Here is an 11,342-nt window from a genome sequence, read left to right as displayed (position 1 = left end):
TAATTTAATTTCTTCGGTTTTCACAAATTTAAATAATTCTTTTTTTCCTAAAATAGTAATCCATTAATCCTTATTATATAATATGTATTTGGGGAGATGTTATCCAAACTCTTGTTAGTTATATTTTATGTACTACCAATTTAATACATACTTTAGATTTTTAAACAAATTGACCATATCTGTGCATCTAAAAAAAAAAATATTTTATAACAAACTACAAATAGGTATTCTAAATTAAATAGAATATCCTGCACTTTCAATGATCGAAGTTAAAAATAAATAAGTATCCTAAACTGGATAGAATAATAATGTAAATTATTAATTATTTCTTTTCTTCAAAATCTAGATAATATTTTTTGAATAAATTTTTAAATTATCACTAAATTAAACATTTTGTGAGCTTCGAATGGGTTGTACAGTCGTCAAAATATAATTTATAGAACTCAAGATAGAGTTGAAATAAAATTAAATGAAACTCGATAATTTTTTTTGTACATTTAAGCTTTAATTTGATTTTTTTTCACTATTTAAAATTAATAAAACATTTGTGCATTGCACACCGAAATATTAAAATTTGGTAGTCGGTTTGTCGGTATTATATTTGGGTTTATATAGTATTTGGGTTTATATAATACATTGTATTATGTTATTCATGATAATTTTTTCAAAATGTTAATAAAGATGATTTGTTTGTCGGTGTAATGACATTGAAATAAGACAAAATATAAACTATTTTGCTTGACGAAAATAAATTAAACTATTGGTCAGGGTTAAAATAAATTTAAATTCAAACAAGGTATAATCAGTTAAATTTAGCCCGTGTAATGCATTTCGGGCTAAAACAAAATAATTACTTATATGATTCCGTTAAAAATTAAACTAAATATAATTAGTTGGTTTGGTAATGCACACAAAGGGGGTGAATGTGTGTTTCTTGATTTTTCTTTTTGGAATTTGTAAATTGCTTTCAAGTAAATCAAGCTTATAGTGTTTTAGGTTTGGAACTGAACAGTCTGTATGAAATTTGTAGTAATAATTAATCAACGGTAGGAAACACAGAAAGACAATTATCAAAACTTACTTGATCTTTATATTAAAAATCAAATCAGTTGTGCTACAAATACAAATTTGTGTTCTTGAATATTTTTGAACACAGCTACTTCTTGAGAGAATACAAGAAATTCGTTCAACCTGAACTAAAGACCCGTGACATGTTTTATAGATCAACATTCACAGTTTACAGAACTTGCACTAAAATATACTGACACATTTTCGTAAGTCCTTTTGTCTATATCCATTTTAAGTGTAGCAACCCTGCATATAATCTTCTAGATTTGTGACCCTCCTTTATTCAGTTCATCTTAGCCCTTGATCTTGCACTCCTCAAACTGCATTTTTAGATTTTTCATTTGGATGATAGAACGGTTTGTGACAGATAATCTTGAATCTTCAGGGTTGATGTTGTCTGTAATTCTTGAAGTTGTTATCGAGATCTTCATATTGTATAGAGATGTCCATATAGAGATGTAAAATGGCTTGTCGATATCTCTACTTCTCTACATGTGTAAATGACTTATCGATATCTCCACTTCTCTACATGCAGTTTGACTTGTCGATATTTCCACTTCTCTGCATGCAGTTTTGACTTATCGAAATCTCCATTTCTCTACATGTGTAAATGACTTGTCGATATCTCCACTTCTCTACATGCAGTTTGTCTTGTCGATATCTCCACTTCTTTATAAGTTAAACTGACATATCGATATCTCCACTTCTCTGTAGGCCAAATTGACTTCTCTACAAATAAAGTGATTTCTCTACAAGTGAGGTGATTTCTCTACAGGTGAGGTGACTTCTCTACAAGTAAAGTGACTTCTCTACAGGCCAAATTTAACTTCTTGATATACTTCTCGATATAACTTGATCTGTGACTTCTTAATATTTGACTTGGAACATTTTTAATCCACAACTTTATTCTTCACCAAGAAGTTTACCTTCATTCTGAGGCATGATCAGACTTGATCTTTTTCCAGAGATTTATTTCTAGCTTGTTGGCTATTTAATTGAAAATTGCTTCAGTCTAGTCTATATAAACATTTTTACAAACTCAAGAAATATCATTACAGATTACTGTTAGTCGCTAAACACGCGCTAATATTACACGCAAGTATACGAGTTCGCAAGTAGTATAAGATATAAATCAGATTTGATCCCATAGAGACTGTATTGGTTAACTATCTAAATTACGCACCTACGCAACAATGTATGATTATTATTCAATGTTAGGTCACACAACACTATAAGGGGGTTGAATATAGTGTTTATACAATCAAATTGATTTCAACACAAGTATGTAACAAAGATCAAGTATATTCAAATAAACTCTGTTACAATAGAACTGTTGTTCTCTCTCAGTGATGAATAATATCACTAAGAGCTGCTAGGTTACAATGTATAATCTTCTCGATAATGATAACACATGTAGTGTAAACCCTAAGTTGTGTTTATATAGTACACAGTTACAAGATGTATTCTAATTGATATGGAATATAATTTTGTCTCCTAAAATATATCAATCAGATATCTTCTACAAGTCCTCTAGCCCTCTAATTCTTCATGCATATCTTCTTTTGTTTTAGTCCAGATCTTCTCCTGTAAATCAGTCGCATTCCTTATCTGAAGTCTTCCCGCACTTAAGTCCTGATATATATATCTTCTGACGCCTTAAGTTCTGATATTAAGTTCTGACTTTAGTAAGTTCTGATTTCCAGTAAGTCCTGATAAGTCATGTTGTTAAGTTCTGAAAACTAAATACAAATCAGATTAGACATGATATCTCAAATATATCTAACATTCAATGCTAAGACTATAACAATTTGGGGTTGATTATAACTATGAATTAACTAATTATTATACTACAGGAATAAAATAGACTGAATTAATATATACAACGTGGGATTCTAACTTCATTAAGTACTTCATTCAATAGCTTTATTATTCTCAACCTTAGCATGCAATGGTGATGACACTAATCAAATAACACGAAACTGATAAAAGCCAACTTTCGTTGCACGAGTACCATTCTACCAGACATCCACAAAAGAGATAGAAGCTAAATAGGCACTAATTATATTGAGACCCTATATGTCTATAGAATTTGACAACATAACAATTTACGCACAGGTTATCTATCTTGATTACATAGGGCAAGTAAGATGGGTAAAATTACCTACAAATCATGCATAACAATACATGAACCTATGCTAGCATGGCAAGTTCTAAATCCTTAAATTCACTTTCGCTTCATTAAGAATTAACACACTATCTTATAAGTTCGCGACGCTCATAAGACAAATAAGCACCACCAATACTAGGATATCATACAATCACCACACACTAAAGCATCAAATATATTAACTAAAGAAATCCATAAATAAATCCGCTAGAACCCCACAATAATGATTAGCCCATTATCGAACTCATCGCCAACGTGGGTTCCAATGGAAATATGATATGGAAACATAGTCTTTATATGAATAAATAAACCAAAGTACACATAAGAATATAGGTTCAAACAAACAAGAAACAAGCATCCAATTTACAACTCAAACAAAGATTCACAATAATAAACTAGATCGTCTTCTCCTTTGTTGAATTGTGCCAAAAGATCTCTTGTCGTCTTCTCCTTTCTTGATGTCTTCAAAAATCTCAATTCTATTGAAAAATTACCTAAGTTATGTTTATATAGTAGTCCATGCACCCTAGGAGTCCAGAATTCGAATTGCACAAGAATCAGGATTTTTAACTCCCGACCCAGCGCGGCCGCGCACTTCACCAGCGCGGCGTGCTGACTTTCTGTTCCCTGGCACGGCCGCGTGCAACATCAGCGCGGGCGCGCCGACCTTCTGCCAAAAAACTTTATTTTTTCCTTCTTTATTCCTTGCAGCTTTGAGCCAATCTTTCAAGCTTTTATTCTAACACATCCTAAACACCATATTAGCATCAAAACAATGATAATTCACCTGATTCTCAAAGTATTGCCTGAAATGCAAAAATACTTGAAAACACGTTAAAACACAAATAACTTGAGTACAAATACAAAAACTCAAAGCTTATTAGAGCATAAATAAGTGTCATAAATGCCACTTAACACACCGCCAAACTTGAATCGATATTTGTCCTCAAGCATAAATAGACTCAAAAAACAAGAAATAAAAATGCATGAATGCAACTAATATGAATGCAATGATCCCCAAAGAATAACTAAACCAATAAATTAGCAACACCTCAGCAAACGCAGTTATTCGCATAAAGATCCATCAATCTCACAAATCAATTTATGCACCAGAGACATGCGTGTGCAAATGCTTACAGATATACTATTGCAACTAGATCGATAACCATTACTCACTACTCATCAAGCCAATAGCAGGTTTATAAAAACAGAATAAAAACTAGACTCAAAATAACTTATAATACTTCAATTCTTATATCGGAGTTAATCATGAATTCATGCTTTTTTTTCAAACAAGACAAAACACATATGCTTATTTGATCATGCAATGAGTGAGGTCCACAAAAGACTTATACAATAGCACCCATGTAGCGAGCGTTAGGTTAGCGGATCCCAGACTATTAAAGCCTTCGGTCACTAGGCACAAAGTCCCCTAAGAACTTAATAACTCGAGTACTAAAGGACCCACTCGTGATCAATTATACATAACACTTATTTTTTTTTTCTTTTTTTTCTTTTCAACAATTTCTGAATGAGTGCGTTTCGCTCCATCTCATTCAACCCTAGACTACTCATAAAAATATGAGCCGGCTACTAGCCATTTGACACCTAGCCGCACAACTAGCATAAAATCCAATTTCCTCCAATTTTTAAATATCCATGTCTTTTATTATTAAGAGAATGCCCTAAATTCTAATATAAACAAGCGATTAAACCTCGACAAATCAACAAATCAGGACTACAATCTAGCACTCTAGCAACCTATAAGACTTAGTGAAATACAAGTGTCTCTAGCATACAAATCAATCCAATAAGACTCAATATCACTAAATACGACATCACTACCTAGCATCAATATCACCAACTAATCGGAAAAATTATCTAAGGGAATCATAATATAATGCAAATGCATGAAACTACATGAACAAATTATCATAAAAACTAACAAAAATAAAAAAAACTACATGGAAAAATATATGCAACTATAAGAATTAAACTATCATGAACATGCAAACTATATGAGACTCACACAAACATATTCCTTCAACTAATACCCTCAAACTTAAAATATTCACTGTCCTTAGTGAAGGTAATAGTAAGGAATCAGGCATACCTACTCAGAATCAAAATCATCACCCTCAACGGATGGAGTGTCAGGTGTGTCCGGAGGTGGATACACGGAATCCTCACCAAAGACTGGCCACTGGATTTCAACTCTCGTAGCTCTAAATGCAGTCCCAAGTGCCTGGGTGAGACCGCGTGCCACTGACTGTGGATGTCGTGCATCGCATCCATCCTCCGTGCAAGACGCCTATATTGCGTCGAACTTAAACCAGCTCTCATATCTGCTCCTATTGCCTCCTCCTCCTGCTGCTGCTGTTGCGATGGTCCCCCTTCATCTCCTAACTGAGATCTCCATGCAGTCCTGCTCGCCTGACCAGTAGCTGGCCTCCCACCAGGTAGGTGGTCAAAAGAATATCCAAGCCCTTTCAGATCGAGCATGCCTCCATCCCATTTCTGCATCGTAGCCAAAGTAGTGATATCGATCGGAGCACTTGGAATCTGTAACTGCTCATGTGCGAGCCAATGCACACCAACTGCCACACATAACTTTGTCACCACAGACGCATATAGAATAGACCCCGTAGTGCTTCCCCTCAAAAACCTCAAAATACCCTGGTAGATAACCATCCCCAAATCAATGTAATCTTCCTGCAGAATGCCCCACAATAGCCGTGCATGCTCAACAGTAACCTCATGTATATGCGAAGATGGCATGATACTAGCACATATAAAAGCGTTCCAGGCACGGGCAAACCTGTTCATACCGGATGCCGAAAACGTAAAATACTCGGCGGCTGTGCCCCTCTTAATCTTCCAGTATATGTCAGGCCGGTACAAAGTAGTAACAATGAGATCCAGATCAAAGTCCCCTGGAGTCTTATCATTCCAGGTATCCTACCCCACCTTCCTTGCAAGCTGCTCAATCACTATCCTTATAGCCTCAGCACTATACTAAACAGTCCTCCCTCTCACCACCGTAAAACCATTATTCTCCTCCTTGGCGTTAGCGAAGAACTCCCGCACAACACTCATGGGCACAGCCGCGGGAGCCTCACAAAAAGGAACCCAGCACATCTCCAAGATCATCTCCAACAGCTTACCATCGTTCCCAGATGGCAGAAAACCTCTTTCCTTAGCAATAGGCTTCGCGAGGAAAACCTGGGCCTCATACCACTCGCAGTAGAAGAATCGGTGGCACTGCTTCCAACTTGAGCTCTCTGTCTTTTGGGTGCCATCGGGATTGAATAAAAGTGAGTAAAAGCTTAAGTGTTTTGAGAGAATATGTGTTTGAGAGTTTGTGAATTGGTGGAGAAGATGTATGTAAGTATATATATTTATAGGTGGAGGGGTGTGAATTTGATAAGGAATAGAAGTGGGATTGATTATGGGAATCGTGGGAATAATGAAATTGATTGGGAGAGAAAATTATGGGATGTGGTAGAGTAAAAATAGGGTTAAAATTGATTTTAAAATTAAAATCCCGATTTTCTCTAATAAAACTGTTGTATTTATTTTTTTTCGAACAGGGACCGGCGCGGGCGCGCGCTGAGACGGCGCGGGCGCGCTTAATTTCTGGAAAACCGGCGCGGGCGCGCGTGGCTACTGGAAAAACGGCGCGGCCGCGCGCTGGTCAGCGCGGGCGCGCCCAGCTTCTGTAGTTGGCCCTGAATTTTTTTCTTTTTCTGATTTTTTTTTGATTTGTTTCCTTTCTTCTTGCTTCCTCTACATACTAATGTACAACATACTTGGGTTGCCTTACGTTGCTAGCTCGACGTAAAATCTCGAGATCAAGTGGACAATAAAACGACACTAACCACTTCGCGGTTTGCCGTATCACCATAATAATGCTTCAAACGTTGACTATATACCTTGAATACCTGGCCCAGATCATTCTCAAAAATTTCCACCGCTCCATGTGGAAACACAGTTTTGACAATAAAAGGACCTGACCATCTTGACTTCAACTTTCCAGGAAAAAGATGGAGACGAGAGTTAAATAAAAGCACTTGTTGCCCCGACACAAATTTCTTGAGCACTAGACCCCGATCGTGCCTCCTCTTGACTTTCTCCTTGTACATTTTATTGTTCTCATAAGCTTGAAGTCAAAATTCGTCAAGTTCGTTCAATTGAAGCATCCTTTTCTTTCCAGCTGCATCCAGGTCTAGATTCAAATTCTTTAAAGCCTAGTATGTTTTATGCTCGAGCTCCAAGGGCAAATAGACCCCTTGCCATAAACCAATTGAAACAACGATATTCCCAGTGGAGTCTTATAAGCTGTTCTATAAGCCCAAACAGCTTCATCAAGCTTCAAAGTCCAATCCTTCCTTGATGGACACACTACTTTCTCTAAATGGCGCTTGATTTCTCTGTTAGATACCTCAGCTTGACCATTTGTCTGAGGATGATAAGCTGTAGTAATGCGATGATTCACATTATACCTTTTCATCATAGTAGTAAACTTGCGATTGCAAAAATGCGACCCCTCATCACTGATTATGACTCTTGGAGTTCCAAACCTTGTGAATATCTGTTTGTGAAGAAAATTAAGCACCACTTTCGCATCGTTTATTGGCAATGACTTAACTTCAACCCATTTTGACACATAATCAACCGCCAACACGATATACTGATTGTTGCAAGATGAGACTAATGGCCCCAAGAAGTCAATTGCCCAAACATCGAAGACCTCAACCTCGAGAAGCACATTAAGAGGCATCTCATCCTTCTTAGACATATTATCCACTCGTTGACAGCGATCACATTTCAAAACAAACTGATGAGCATCTTTAAACAATGTTGGCCAAAAAAAACCTTCTTGAAGAACCCGAGCTGTTGTCTTTTCTCCACCATAGTGACCTCCATAAGCCGTTGAGTGGCAATCTTGCAAGATCCCCCTGTTTCGCTGTAAGGAATACATCTCCTAATGATTTGGTCAGCTCCTTGTCTAAAAAGAAACGGCTCATCCCACATATACCACTTCACTTCATGTAGAAACTTCTTTCTTTGAGCATAAGATAGGTCAGGAGGCATGATGTTACTAACAAGATAGTTCACAATGTCTGCAAACCATGGCTCTTCTTCTTGCACTCCAAACAGCTGCTCATCGGGAAAAGACTCATTTATCAATGTCTTATCCAATGAAGTATCATTAAGATTCTCTAAAAGCGAGAGATGATCAGCAACTTGATTTTCAGTTCCTTTTTTGTCCTTGATCTCTAGTTCAAATTCTTGGAGCAAAAGAACCCATCGAATAAATCTAGGCTTAGAGTCCTTCTTCGAGACAAGATATCGAATGGCGGCGTGATCTGTGAAAACTGTCACCTTAGTCCCAAGTAGATAAGATCGAAATTTCTCAAAACCATAGACAATAGCTAAAAGCTCTTTCTCCGTAGTAGTGTAATTCAGTTGAGCACCGTTGAGGGTCTTACTAGCATAGTAGACCACATGAAAATTGTTGTTCTTCCTTTGCCTAAGAACTGCTCCAACAACATAATCACTTGCATCACACATCATCTCAAAAGGTTCATTCCAATCGGGTGCAGTTATAACCGGTGCCGTAATTAGACTCTTCTTCATTGTCTCAAAAGATGCAAGACACTCATCATCAAATTTAAAAGGAACATCTTTCTCTAATAAACTACACAATGGCTTTGAAATTTTCGAGAAGTCTTTGATGAAACGCCTATAGAAACCTGCGTGACCAAGAAAACTGTGAATTCCCTTGACAGAAATAGGTGGGGAAAGATTCTCAATGACCCCTACCTTGGCCTTATCCGCCTCAAGACCCTTACTAGAAAATTTGTGCCCAAGAATGATGCCCTGATACACCATAAAGTGACATTTCTCCCAATTGAGAACCAGATTGGTCTCAACGCACCTCTTGAGGACGTGTCCAAGGTTTTGTAAGTATTCATCAAAAGAATTGCCAAAGACCGAGAATTTATCCATAATACTTCCACATTCTGGCCAATCATGTGAGAAAAGATGGCCATCATACATCTCTGAAAAGTGGTTGGTGCACCACACAGACCAAAAAAAACTCGTCTGAAGGTGAAAGTACCAAATGGACGAGTGAAGGTAGTCTTCTCCTGATCTTCTGGAGTGATACAAATCTGATTGTAACCCGAATAGCTATCCAGAAGACAGTAATATTCATGACCAGCCAACCTGTTAAGCATTTGATCAATAAAGGGCAATGGAAAATGGTCCTTCCTAGTGGCCTTGTTCAGCTTCCTGTAGTCCATACAAACTCTCCACCCCGTGACTGTTCGTGTAGGGATAAGCTCATTCTTCTCATTTGCTACCACAGTGATACCACCTTTTTTTGGTACACATTGAACCGGGCTTACCCATGAACTGTCAGAGATAGGGTAGATGATCCTTGCATCTAACCACTTTAGAATTTCTTTCTTCACTACTTCCTTCATTATTAGATTAAGTCTTCTTTGCTGCTCGACTGTAGGCTTGCTACCTTCTTCTAGCAGAATTTTATGTATACAGTAAGAAGGGCTGATTCCCTTGATATCTGCTATAGTCCATCCAATTGCCGATTTGAACTCTCTCAAAATTCTCAAAGGCTTTTCCTCATAGCTACATGAAAGGTCAGATGCAATCAGGCATGCCATGGTATGGGCACTTCCTTAGCATCTCCTTATATTGATCCCAAGCCTCACACAGAGATTCTCCAGTTTGCTGCGCGAACTGGGTAAGAGCATTCCTGATTTCTGCGGTTCGCCATGAGAAAAAATTTAGTGAGAAACTTTTGAGCAAGATCTTCCCAAGTTGTGTGTTATATATATTTGAGATGTCATGTCTAATGTATTTTATGTTTAGTTTTCAGATCTTAACAAACAGGAAATATCAGTACTTACTGAAATCAGCACTTACTGGAAGTCAGAACTTAAGGATATCAGTACTTAAATTATCAGGAGATAATTATCAGAAGATGGATAACAGAACTTAAGTGCGGAAGGACGAACAGTTAAGGAAAGGCTGATTAAAAGGAAAGAAGATCAAGACTAAATAAAGAAGAAATATGCATGGAGAAGATTTATATGGAAGATAGAAGATTTGGAAAAGAAGATATCTAATTGATATATTTTAGGATACAGAATCATATTAAATATCAATTAGCGATTATCTTGTAACTGTGTAGTATATAAACACAGACATAGGGTTTACACTATATGTGTTATCATAATCGAAGTTATTATTTATTGTAACCCTAAAAGCTCTCGTGATAATTTGTTCATCACTGAGAGAGGATAGTTCCATATTGTAATAGAGTTTATTTTGTTGAATAAAATCTATTTTCTGTTACTTGAGTTCTTTAATTCGATTTGATTGTGATAAACACTGTATTTAACCCCCTTCTACAGTGTGTGTGACCTAACAAGTGGTATCAGAGCAGATCTGTTGACACACAAATAGTTTAAGATCTGAAACCAATCATGTCTGAAGAAGAAGAAACTCCAACCAAGCCCACCAAAACTGAAGAACCTCCAAAGACTCAAATCCATAGTCGATATGACACTATTAGAGTTCCCATAATGAAACCATCTAAATATCCCATATGAAAGGTGAGGATGTCTATATTTCTGGAAGCTACTGATCCAGAATACCTTGACAGGATCAATAAAGGACACACAAGCCAACCAAACTCTCTGTTGTAGTTGCAGGTGAACCAGCAAAGTCTGTACCAAAGGAGAAGAGTGATTACACTGCTGAAGATATCTCATCAATTGCTAAGGATGCTAAGGTACGACACTTGCTACATAGTGCCATTGATAATGTAATGTCAAACAGGGTAATCAACTGCAAGACTGCAAAGGAGATATGGGATGCTTTGGAGATAAGATGTCAGGGAACTAATTCAATTAAGAAGAACAGGAAGACTATACTCACTCAAGAGTATGAGCACTTTGACTCAAAGCCTGATGAGTCATTAACTGGTTTATATGACAGATTTATTAAACTCTTGAATGATTTGTCACCAGTTGACAAGGAATATGATCTTGAGGATTCAAATCTTAAATTCCTGTTA

The 11,342-nt window shown here is 36.8% G+C and overlaps 1 non-coding gene across 1 annotated transcript; it reads left to right on the top strand.

Annotated features, from left to right (window-relative positions):
• Positions 1–9,917: 9,917 nt before the first annotated feature.
• LOC141705658 (small nucleolar RNA R71) lies at positions 9,918–10,024 on the top strand. Its single transcript, XR_012568439.1, has one exon. It is a non-coding gene; the product is annotated as a small nucleolar RNA R71 (small nucleolar RNA).
• The last annotated feature ends 1,318 nt before the right edge of the window (positions 10,025–11,342 follow it).

The sequence above is a fragment of the Apium graveolens genome, unplaced genomic scaffold (assembly GCF_009905375.1).
Source record: "Apium graveolens cultivar Ventura unplaced genomic scaffold, ASM990537v1 ctg9204, whole genome shotgun sequence".
NCBI lineage: Eukaryota > Viridiplantae > Streptophyta > Magnoliopsida > Apiales > Apiaceae > Apium > Apium graveolens.
This window is presented reverse-complemented; position numbering and strand designations above follow the sequence as displayed.